Consider the following 13,306-nt stretch of genomic DNA (forward strand, 5'->3'; position numbering starts at 1 on the left):
TTTCTGTCTCTCAATTTAAGGCATCCTATCTTTGTTGCTGTCATCATTTTACAACTTTAAAACAGTATATGACAAAAAAGTACACCGCTCATGGTAAGTAAATGGTTCACATTAATGATTTCAAAAATCTTCAATGTAAAGCAAATTCTCCTCTGAACTATACCATGAAGCTACAACTATTTTATACATTCTCCTCTTGTTCCCAAGGGCAGGATCAAGGAGACAAGTCTAACCAGTGTGTATGTGCGTACACACTCTGTGCTGTTTGTCAACCCACATGTAGATGAATTGTTATCGACAATATGCACAATACACCGAGAGCTATACTGAGAAGACTCAATAAAATTGAAGGATAGGCTTGTTGAGATCCAAGGCCTTTCTAATTTCCTTTAATAGACTCCTCTTTGCTTTGAAATGTGATTTCGACTGGAGTAGTGGGCTTTGGTAGTCAGTTAGCCACTCTGTCCATCGCTCCTCCCTGTAATGGAGAGCATCAGAGTCATAGGCAGGTTTTTTAACAGGCAGAGACGCACACCGCAGCATTCGTGCAACAACCACAGCCTTTTGTCTGTCCCACAGTGAAAGATTTGACTTAACAAAAAACAATCGTATTTAGATCGGATAAAATGAATCCAGGTGTCAGAGTTCAGGCTGATACTAATAAACCAAACAGTCTGTCCCCTGGATTTGTACCATGATGATTTATCTGTGACACTAAAATAACAAAGCTACAGCTCTTCGTCTGTGTGTGTGTGTGTGTGTGTGTGTGTGTGTGTGTGTGTGTGTGTGTGTGTGTGTGTGTGTGTGTGTGTGTGTGTGTGTGTGTGTGTGTGTGTGTGTGTGTGTGTGTGTGTGTGTAGAGCAGATGAAACTGCTTCTGTTCTGTTCTTCCTCTCGGGCAGCACTCTGATGGCAGGTCCAAGCCTGCCATCTGTCCAGGTGTGCTGCTCCGTATGTCTTCACCCCACAGCTCTTGTGGATGTCTCTGAATCTGTGAATGTTTGTGTGTGTGTGTGTGTGTTTTTGTGGGATTTTTTTGTATCTGTGTCCTCTGTTCTCAGAAACAAGGCTTTTCTCACAAGCCGTACTTCAGTCCTTCCTCCACTCTTTCCTTGATTATTATTTTCTATTATGACATACACACACTGACACTTGTTGAACGCATATTAGTCAATCACGCAGGTACCTTCGAGCATGCACAAGCACTCCATCTACCAAAATATATATGTGTGTTTGTAGACAGAGTGGTATAGAGGTGGAGCTGAAGGCAATGATAGGACAGTTGTGTGTGTGTGTGTGTGTCTGTGTGTGTGTGTGTGTGTGTGTGTGTGTGTGTGTGTGTGTGTGTGTGTGTGTGTGTGTGTGGAGAGTGTGTGAGTGTGTGAGTGTGAGAGAGACAGGTGGTAAATGACATTGCGAGCCAACAGGCCGAGGTCAACCTCACCGGGCATAAACCCAAGCTATATTATCAACTGGATAGCTGGCAGCTTGCTCTGCTGTATTGACGCTGCCCACACACACACCCTGCTATCCACACCTAGATAATCTCCCACACACAAACACACACACACAACGTGTTAAAATATTGATTCGTAAACAGCATGACATTCTAAAGAAATGTAATGGTTTTATTTCTGGTAGCAGCAGCATTGCATTCCAACTGTGGCACCAATTTAAACAAAAAATTACCTTGAAAAAATTGCAATATGTTCTCTTCATTTGTGTCATATTGATATTTAGAAATAAAGGGAGGCCAGGAGATGCAGTATTCATTTTAAGCATTTTAAATTATCTAGCATTTTTTACTCTGCAAAATCAACAACACCTAGCTACACTAAGTCCCCCTATTTAGGATTTACAAGCAGTATACAAACATTTAATAAATGGTTTATAAGACACTATAATGTAGCTGTAAGCAGATATAAGGACATTTTAAGTTTCTATTAATGTACAGTATTTGTCAACAATTATAACTTCTCCTATAAAGATTTTTATATTAGTACAACTGTGTTTTATTATTTTGTTATTCATTATCTGTTTGTTTATACAGCAGCCTCCTCTTATGGCTGACCACAGGAGGAGTTGGTCAAATCAGCCTACTTTTTGAACAACTACTACATTATTCAATGTTTATATACTGCCTATGAGTGCTAAATAGGGGGACTACAGTGTCACATTTTCCCTGCATGTCTCTAGGAGTTTATGCTTAATAAGATCCATTGTTTGTTGTTTTTCCATCAACATCTGATCAGAAATCGCTGTCATACAATGCAGTATGAGATTGAACCGAGGACATTTCCAATGTTCAGAATAGATCAAGTGTCTTTGCTTGATAGCGCAGTGAGTCTTGGGCATCACGTTGCTGCCCTATCTGCATCATCCTCTCAAAGAGAACGAAAAATCTCCTGACATGCTCTCATTTTTTTTTGCGGCAAGTCATGCTTCATCAGAGCGGCTTGCTGTTTGACCCACTTTACCTCAACATTTCTTCCTGAGTTGTCTTAAAGAAAACCAAATACCACGGTGCATTTACGGTAGTTGGGAAAGGGTCAAATTCAGCAGCTCTAAACGCTTGTGCAGTTATTACCACAGTTACTTTACATAACACATGTAATGGAAAACTGCTTATTGAAAAATGTGCCCTCATGATTTGTCTTCAGGCTTCTTACTCATGGACATGAATGCATGTGCTTGCATATGATAAAATATTTCCGTCAGTGATACAATAGCACAGCAAAGATACAGAGAGATACATTTCCAGCAGGTGTTGGTTACCATTGGTTATTTGTCTCTATATCAGAAGAGTGTATGTGGAGGGAAGGGGGTCATAAAATATGTCCTGTGCACATACCGTTGGCTCGTCGACCGTAGGAAAGATCCTAAATTTACGTCTGAGGTTAGTAGGCAGGGGTGGATAGAGAGATGCTGAGGAGGGGGGGGGAGATGGGATGGAGAGAGAAAGAGAGGGAGGGGGGCACAGCAGCTGGCTCCTTCTTTTTCCTGTCATTATCCCTGGTCGCTGTTTCAGTCAGCCCCATTTGATGAAAGTCAAATAGTACACTAGCCCTGATTATGTGACAACTGGAATTCACCTACTTAGTTAATCCTGCATCGGGGTTTAGATTTCAATTAATTTCTCTCTGGTTGCTCCATCCTCCCAGGGGGGGTGAGAGCAAGGTGGGGGAGGGGAGCCTGCTGTGTGGGTGAGGAGGATACAGTATGATGGAGAGGGTGGGGGGAGGGAAAGCCATACATAGAGAACAGAGATGGCGAAAATGCCTGCACAGCACATTCAGATATACCACGCAGGGAAGGGAAATAGTACCTGTCTGGGTTTCTTACTTTAACTGTGTAGTAAGGGAGCAATCAGCTGAATATTTTTTATAGCTTTTACTTCCTTTGCAAGGGATTCATGGTGCGTGTGTGACTGCAGCATATGCATGCATATCTCGTGTGCCTTCCTGCACGGTGTTCAGCAAGCTGTCTGATATCATATCTACATGTGTGCTTTGAATGCTTTTGTTCTTATGCTTGTGTGTAAACCTGAGCGCATGCGACACACATTTCAGAGCATGTATTTATGTCTGTGTTTCACACAAAAAAGCTGCATATTAATCAGGTCTCAGAGGCCCTTTAGAGGATCAAACCCCCCAGGTTGTGATTTTCCGCCATTAGTCTTATGAGGCTGAAGGGACAGGGACTGTTTAGGCCAGCTGAGCCTGCTGCGCTTAGGGAACAATGGTACTGTTTCTCCTCTCTTTTTTCCTCTCGCCATCTTCTCCCGTCTCTCTATCTGACATTCCTTGACATTCTGATGAAGGTTTGAGTTAGAGCCTCCTGGCCGTGTCGCCATGGTAAATCTTTCGCCATATGGCGTCCGGTCACACTGGGTGTCAGTGATGGGCAGAGTGCCTGGTGAGGTGCTGCTGCACATCCATCTAAGAAATAAGCAGGAACATTCCAAGAAGCAATATGGGTTGAATGTCACATATGAAATGTCTCCATGTATTTGGATTTTTGTGGAAGTATAAAAGTAAAATTAAATTAAAAAAAATGTCTTTACCTTTTTGTATTAAATATTAAAGCCAATCTTAGATAGCGAATTGTCACTATCATGACATTTTGCAGTGAGCATGAGAGATGTTGTTAGTTTGCCCCTTTAGTTAATGACATAATTCTTAATGCTCTTTTTAGGAAAAGGCTATATTTGAATAATTTAAATCAAGCCAAAATACTCTGCTTAAAGTACATGGTCTTTTCATTTTTCTTTTATGAATTTATGTTTTGACAATGATTGCATATAACAAAAGGCACATTGTAGAGTTTTATTACAGACTTATCCTGGCTCCCTACGCTGCTATTAAAGAGCAACGTTTACACCATTAGTGGGAGAAACAAACGTTGTATCATTTTAAATATTCAATGTTAAAAATCTACTAATGCATACTACAGCAGCTTTTAGCCCTGAATTATAGTATTTTACTTTCACAACATTTGCTTTGTGTATTCCAAACTGCTGTGCTTCACAAACACATTTTTCCCACTAGCATTTAATGTGTTCCATCCAACAGTTAATTTCATATTTAGTGTAAAGAAGGAACATGACTTATTGTGTGCAACATCTTTCATGCCATCATGTAGCCTCACACAGACAGCAGTTATCAAGGACCCTCTGCTAATGGGGAAGCTAATGGCAAAGATAATGAGAACGCTAATGCGAGGAGGTGATGGTGGTGGTAGCTAAAGATAATGCCATGTAGATCTCCTGCGGGGAGTTCTCGCTGTCCATCAGTTCTCATTAGAGATGGTGCTGTGTTGGGAAAGGAGGCTGACCCTTAATTCACTGCCAACCCGCTGTAATCTGCTTTCACCAGTATAGTAAGACAGTGGAGCTTGATACTTAATGTAGAAGCCTGTTTCATTACCTTACCTCCACCCAGACCTCTACCTCCTCGTCCTTAAATTGTCCGATCCCTGTGTGGTTCTGCGGTCTCCTTCCTGCCAAGGTGAAGCCCTCAGAGCAGAGGCTGCTGGGACACTAATCGTCCTTGGCATCCCAGCTCACTAACAGCACCTCCAGACTAGTGAGAATACCAATGTGAACACTATGACACACAAAGCTGAGGTAGAATGAGGCAGTGAAGAAAACATCCTTCAAAATATGGCAATTTCATTTGTTAATGGTGTATTAAATAGCATACTGTAGTTCAACATTTTGAGAAATACGCTTATTCTCTTTTCTTGCTGACAGATGAGAAAATCAATACTATTCACATGTCTGTATAGGAGATATGAAGCTACAGCCAGAAGCCTGTTAGCTTAGCTTAGCACAAACACTGGAAACAGGGGGAAACAGCTAGCCTGGCTCTGTACAAAGGTTAAAAGTACCTCAAAATCTCATTTAATCAACACATTATATCTTGTATGTTTAATCCGTACAAAAACTGAAACAACACATTGTGGTTTAACTGCAGATTATGTGCTGGACTATTTCTTGGCCGGGAGCATTGACTTCTCTGCTAGTTGCCTGGCAACCTCATGGTGATGACAAGACTCCAAGAAGTCATTGAGCTCGGCCAAGAAATAGTCCAGCCATGGATGTATTAAGAGAGCTGGACAGGGTGCCACTAGTCAGCCTTGCTGTCAATTTGCCCATGTGGCCAATCACTGTGCTGTACAAAAAAATCCCTTGCAGTCAAGCATTTTATATATACTATAAAAGTCAGTAAAAATGTCAATTTTGAACCCATGAAGTTTTATATTACTAAAACATTTCCAGAATGCAAAATAAGATGCTTTATGTGTGTGAGGTCATCCCAATGTAAAGTCCATAGGCCAAAAGGGACAAAGCATCTAGATTTTATAATACATTCATGAGTCCCACACATAACCCCCCCCCCCGTGAAACCACAACTTTGTTTTCTTCACATTGACTTTAGTAAGTATGAAACACATAAGATACATGTTAAATTTGTGAGCTTTAGAGCTGCTGGTAGGCTGATTTTGTTTTAAAACTTTTGGAAGGAGCAAAGCTGCTAGCTGCATCTTTTCCAAGTCCTTCCAGAAAAATGCGAGTTTTTTTGTGATCCTTGATTATGCGGCATGTTTTCTTAAAAAATGCGATGGAATATGTGGGATATTTATGCTATTTTATCCGATGAAATTGCGGGAACTTGCAAAAACTGCGGTTTGACGAAAAAGAGAAAAAAAAAGTGATTCCCCTAACATTCTGCTTTTCGATGATTTTCACGTCACATAATTACGTCATCACTTCATACCATTCCCATGGAAACAGGGGAAAATGGCTGCTCTTGTGTGAAGTAAACGCAACATTTTCCAACTTTCTGCTAAGATATATGTGACTTTTTGCAACGAAAATGCGGGGATTATGAAATAATGCAAGCCCTGCATATTTTGCGCGGAAATCAGCAATTTATGCAGCAAAAGTGCGGCGTATTTGAAAAAAATGCGGCCCCCGCATAAATATGCAGACTTTGGCTGATTATGGCATTGAATTATGCGATCGCATAATCACGTTTTTCTGGAGGGACTGTTTTTCCTTTGTTTTCAGTCTAGCTAAGGTAGTCTATATCCTTCGCGTTCCACTTCCGGGATTGCTCCGGTGCTGCAGGAAATTCCGCCGGATGCATGTATTTTCTGTTTCCTTCCGTTTTCTTTGTGTTGGAATTATACATTCGGTGGATTCATGACAATGGTTAACTGCTCCTCAGATCTCTGCAGGGTAAATTGAGACAGCTAACTAGACTATCTGTCCAATCTGAGTTTTCTCTCGCACGACTATTTTGCAGCGGCTCTGTGCAGAGTTTAGCGCCACCCATGACAATACTGATTGGTTTAAAGAAATGCCATTAAACCAGAGCACGTTTTCCTCCCATCCCCGAATGCTATGTGGAGTAGCCAGACCCTCCTTCAGCGCGCTTTGGAGGAGGGTATGGCAAAGTGAGACTAAGCTAAGCTTACATATTTAACTGACAAACATGAGAGTGGTATCGAACTATTCCTGTATCTCAAATCATATCCATAAAGATGTAGCTAACATTGTGTGAGAAAATAAACAACCAAAAGAGAGTCAGAAAAAAAGCAGAATATGTGATAGATAGAGACATGTACAGAGAGTTGTCCTAGCTCTGTAATGGCTGCCATCCTCTCTCTCGCTAATCCCCCCCCCCCCATGGCATGCTGTACAGAACATGCATGGCAGCGTGTCTCCTCCTGTAGAAAGCTACCTCCTGCACCACTCTTCCCGCTATTTCAAGGAAAGTGCAACCTTTGCCTTGGGCCTTAATTATGTTCAATTTGCCAAGCTGGGCCTGAAACCATTGGGGGGTGGAAAAGCTCTCTGACCTATTTATCAATGCAGCTTTTTCCTTCCAGTGACTTAGAGAGAGAGAGAGAGAGAGAGAGAGAGAGAGAGAGAGAGAGATAACTTAGTTTTCACATAAGCAGCACTGGCATAAGATGTGTGAAAGAACAGGTGTAACAATGGTATATTTATCTGCTGTGTTTGAATTAATAATTAATAATAAGTGCTGATTGTCACTACTGTGAGAGTTGATCCTGATTCCTGTCTCACACATTCCTATTAGGAAATTAACAGTACAGTTTGATTTCTTATGAGCTTTTTTTCTATACTCCATGGTGAACGCTCAAATCAGACCAAATTCCTTTGTAGCATCTACAGTCTCAAAACTCGATTCAGACAAAATGAAACAACGTTAGTGTTGTCTTTTACCTGCAGCCAACAATGCTGTTTTATCTCCCAAACAGACCGCTGCTCTTTCAATAGAGACAATAGAGAAGCTTCTTCAGACCACATGATTGGAGGTAAACACTGAGGAGGCCATTGACCTTTCATTATAGCTTCTGATAAGGCCAACTATCTCCTCTCTCTACACTGTGCCCTAAATGTCAAGTCACTGTATGTGTTATAATTACCCTGAGATGGTATTTTCCTCCTCTTTACGTTTCAATGCATGGAGAGCAAATCCCACTAGTTGAGGTTGGCTGAGGACATGTCATACTACATTAGAAATTTGTGGTTAATTTAGCTGGTCATGGAATAATACATTTCCTATTTTTTGTAATGTAGCATTATCCAAAGATGGAAGGCATTCTCAGCGCTGAGAATTTACCTCCCCAGAGTCAAGAGCTTGTTAATACATTCTCATTAAGAGGTTTTATGCATGGACAAATAAACAAATGCTAATAAACTCCTAATTATTTTCTCACAGCAAATTCTGGAAATTTGAATATTCATGTTTGACCAAAAAGTAGTGCAATTAATTTTTCTTTTCCTGGATGTTACTGATCATGCTACTTTTTCAAAAAACCTTCTTATTAAAACTATTTGACTGTCAGAAAATGTATGTCAAGCACAAAGAGGTAACTCCTGAAGTCTTTAAAAGAGCTGCTGTAAGTTTTACAGAGAAGATTACGTTTGAGTGATTATTGAAAGAATATTTTGACACACCACTAAAGGAAGAAAAGGCTCTAAAATGATCAGACTGTGCTTTTTGGCATATTTATATTTAATTGGTTGAATATTTTTTTTCTCCCCCGCATGCTGTTTCAGTCAAAGTTTTTGCCAGCAGCCCTAGTGTCGATTTTATTTTGTTGAAAGATGATGTCGACAGGTCTGCAGTATATCCCCATAAAAGAGGAACGCCCTCCAAACATTGACTCAATACAATGCACCATGTTTCAGCTCTATTGTGAGTTTTTTTTTCCTGTGAAAACATTGTGCATCACTAATGCAATTTGACTTGCCGGTGCAATTGTGTGGAAGAAGCTAGGCCCATTTTGCTGAGTGTCAAGGAAGGCTTTTAAACTGTCACCTCACTCTCTCCTTCCTTCATACAGAAACCTTTTAGAGGTCCTCTTCGCAATGGAGTGTGAACGCTGTTTCCCTAGTCTGATTTTTGCTGCTGAGTTATTCGGTAGTAATAACTGATCAGACCATTTCTGTTTTCAGAGATGTATGTGTATGCGAATGCGCATAAGTATGGTGGGTTTTGACATTGTAAACATTAGGGGTTTGGCGCATACAGACATACCATATCAGGAGTCCAAGTCTAGTTTGCATGTCGACAGACTGCCATGATTCAAGATGGCACCTGTCTCACTGATGTCTTTACCGCTGCTGCTCTGAGCCTTCTGCAGCTTAGTGACAGCCAGAGTCCTTGCTGACAAGAAAGCCCAGAGAGAACCAGAGGCAGAATCTGAGATTAGGAATGTTTTTGTAAGCATTAAGATGCATGAATCTCACCGTTAAGGACTGGGCTGTATATTAGCCGTTAGATTGAAAACCGTGGGGTCCTAAAGACATTAGTCAGACTCATTCCATGCGGTGATTTGCTGCACGCCTTTTTACAAGTGCAGGCTTCATGTGCACGTGACAGAAAATGAAGTGAGGAAAAAATGAAAAATATGATTAGCAATGACAAAACTGAGACGTGTGCGTGCTACCACAAAAACAGCAACAACTCATGAATAATGCATGGCTGCCGTGGGCTATAGATTAAGTGTGAATATTCATTAATTTGCTTGCCCTTTGGGAGGTGATGCAAATTCATACAAAGGCATGCTGGCAACTGGGTTATCCACCGCTCATATGAGTAAATAAGGGTAACTACGGATGGCACTGGTTATTTCTTCATAAACACCCAAGCTGACTGCAAACCAAAGGGCAGCGCTGGCGCTGTTAAGAAGTTTTAACAGGGTTTTCCTGGAGTAGTGACCCCCCAGCTCTTAAGTGCTAAGTCACCAGAGCAGGGAAAGCCCATTAGCGTAAAGAAGGTGGGGGAAGGAAATAGTTTGAGTGATTAGGCTGATTGGATATAGCAGCTAGGTTGCTCAGGTCAAGACCAATCAGCTTCAGAACAGAAGGAAGGTCCCTAACGAGTAAAAAGAAAGAAAGACGAAGAGATGCTACTGCTATCCAATGTAAACAGGCTTCATGTCACACAAACAAACTGCCCAGGGCAAACACAGTGCAGTTCCTGAGTCAGCATGGACATGGATGATCCGCCACTTGAGAATATTAACAAAACAGCTAATATTTGATTGTTCTCTTTAGTCACACTGGTTTGTGCTTTCGGACAGAGCAGGTGGGCCCAAACCTCCTAAAAATCAGAAAATAAAAAATAAATTGGGGCACTATGCACTGTGAATGGCTCAGACAACTTCAAACAGAGCAGAGGAGCTATTAAAAGAAATCACCTCTCATAGTTTTTGCTTGGAATGACAACCTGCAGACTCTCACCCCTCTGTGGCACATTGGTGTTTTTTTCACTTACATCACTCTCAATCTGCACTAGCAGTTGGCAGTGGCTTCCTTTCCACATTCACTGTCTCCTGTTTCCTCAACCATGAAAAAACACACTGTGCAGGATAAATTGATTTTGTTTAGGGGATCATTTGCACATTTATCCACGCTATATGGAGGACCCCACCATGTGTATTGCCCCTGCAGCATGGCAATAGCAGGAGGAAGAGCAGGGATTGGACGGAGATAAACGACTCATTAACCCCAAATTGATCATGAGCTGCACACTTGTGAGGACATTTCATCATTAATATTTCAACTTAATTATTTGTGCGCGTGTTGACTCCGAGGTTCTAATGTACACTTCACCATGTGATGTATGAATCATTGTAATGAACAATATTTGAGCAGTTATTTCTTCCCCCTGCCACCATTTTTCTTTTCCCCTCCTCTCTTTGTCTCCCTCCTCTCTCTCCTGTGTGCAGAAATAATTTTCCGTCATGATAAACTCATGTCATTGGGGATTAAATCCTGAAGACTGTCGCTTATAAATCAAACTCTACTGGCTGAGGGAATTGTGCCACATACAGATTTTGCTAGCACAAAGTTTCTGGTTTCTGCTTTGTATCTTTCACTCAAAAGCATTTTTGGTATTGAAAAACACTTTTGAGAAACGCTGTCAGCAGAGATTGAATTTTTTATGAGTGGCAGAGAGATTGGCATAACATTTTCATGAAGTTTCGTTTTAGTCTCGCCTGAGCTGTTTGCTGCGCTGTCCCAGCTTTTATTCTGTATGACATGTAGTAGGTATCGGCATATGGATTTGCTACCCCATAGAGGTGGAGTGTCTGCTTTGCTTGTTTACCTCCCTCCCTGATGTACCCATCACTTGTGCTCAGATAGCAGCGACAGAGAAACTTTCATTTCTGCTAACCCATTGCCTTCAATGTGTGGACAATTCAGAGCATCCACACTCTGCAAATCAATCTGTATACTCACTATAACATCAAACAGCTAAGAAACATCCAAAGACAGACAGCAGTTGTGCTCTGAATCGTTCAGACCAACATGCAACACCTTGAACAAGACGTCTCACTTCAGGCGCCAACAGTTGCCACAGCTTTGACTTTAATAGACTTGTCTGGGTGAGGTTTGAGGTTCAGAGCAGAGAGCCAGATTGAGAGGTTTGGGGATTGGAGGTGAGTGCAAACCTGTGCATCAGCATGTCTTAATCCCAGAGAGCCATAATCTGGGATTAGTGATCCTCTCCTCACTGGATCCAGATTAGAGCATCCGCTCATGCAGCAAACTGCACCAACGGCTGGCACCACCTCCCCAACCCCTGTGGGAGGAGCTTGGAAAGGCTGTGGTGCTCTCTGATTGGAGGATGCTCCGGATAAACTATGTGGTGACAGGGGTTGCCAAGGTGATCACGCTGGTTTTGCGATGATTGGTTGTGTCAGAGCTCAGGATGGCTGGCTGTCCTCAGACCCGCTTTAGATCACTCACTGAGAGGCACTTGTATTAACGTATCTACACACACACACACACACACACACACACACACACACACACACAGTTGAATATGCATGTAAACTGAATGATTGAAAATGTTTCACTCTTCATACCAACAAATTTAACAACATACTCATTAGAGAGGATGGATTCAAAAGTGAGCAGCGCAAGCTGTATTTCATTTACTTGTGTGTGTATGTGTGTGTATGTGTTGGTAGGTGGATATTGTGCTGTCAGATATCGGACACATGCACACACACACACACACACACACACACACACACACACACACACACACACACACACACACACACACACACACACACACAACACACACAGCAGCAGCCCACATAGGTCAATCTCATCACCCTGCTCACTGGCACATGGTGGAACCATAATCCTAAGGGTCAGAGGTCAGCTTCATGCTGCTTTCCTGGCTGAAAGGGCAGATGGGACACACACACACACACACACACACACACACACACACACACACAGGGTTTGAAGGGCAGATGGGTACATTGTGTCATTATGGCGGCCGGGCTAAAGCTTGTGGGGGCAGCCATGTTGTCATTGAGAGGACACTCACTGGGTCAGGTGTACAGAGGCACACTGAATGTAGTGTATTATGCGGGGGCCTTAGTATAGAGGGTTTTATTCATTTCTGCTGGTTATATCTATGACCTCTCTCTGGAAGTCTCACAACTATAAAATCATCTGCAAGTCATGTGAATTTAAATTATTTGCAATTGTTTTGTCTTTCATGCGGCTGATTTAATAGGTCTTTGTGAATCCGATTTTTCTTTTGCTTAAAAAGCCATTAATGCAGAAAGTGATTTAGACTACGTACAGGGAGCCTGTAAGGCAGAAACTCAGCTGAATTGTTCTTTCTGCCCACTTCCATGTTCTCATTTGAAGCTAATCCACTTGAGGGTTTTATGAGACAAAGGAATCTGTGAGCAGCAAAAGACTGTGGAAATGGCAAAGTGATATCATATTGATTTAGTAAAGTATCATAAGTAAAGTCGGAAAACCTTTTTGTTTTTTTGCGCAACTATTTATAGGTCACAGTGCACAATCAATTGAACACGCATACATCTCATATCAGCAATCTTTGCAAAAACTTTTTTTCTGCCTCATGGGTGGGCGAGCATTTCTTCTTACTTCCTTACAAAGAAACATCATCAGTGTAACTATATCATTTTGAAAAACATATAATACATGCTTCATTTTGCTTGCAAGTCTCAACCCCTTTATTGCGGCAGAGACACAGTTTGGGAGGTTTATATTTTGTAAGCTGCTTCTATTGCATTTCCACTGCAAATGTAGTATTAAAATTACTGCAATTTTAAGGAATTTAATACATGTATAATCTGCTTTTGCTGGATTAGTCTCCCACATAAGAACAAATCAGGAAGACACAAAGGGCAGGGACTGGGGGTCTAAATATACTCCCTTTATCCGTCACTGCATCAGCCCCATTTTTTGGAGATGTGCTTCTGGTGA

Source organism: Perca fluviatilis, chromosome 22, assembly GCF_010015445.1.
Source record: "Perca fluviatilis chromosome 22, GENO_Pfluv_1.0, whole genome shotgun sequence".
Taxonomy (NCBI): Eukaryota; Metazoa; Chordata; class Actinopteri; order Perciformes; family Percidae; genus Perca; species Perca fluviatilis.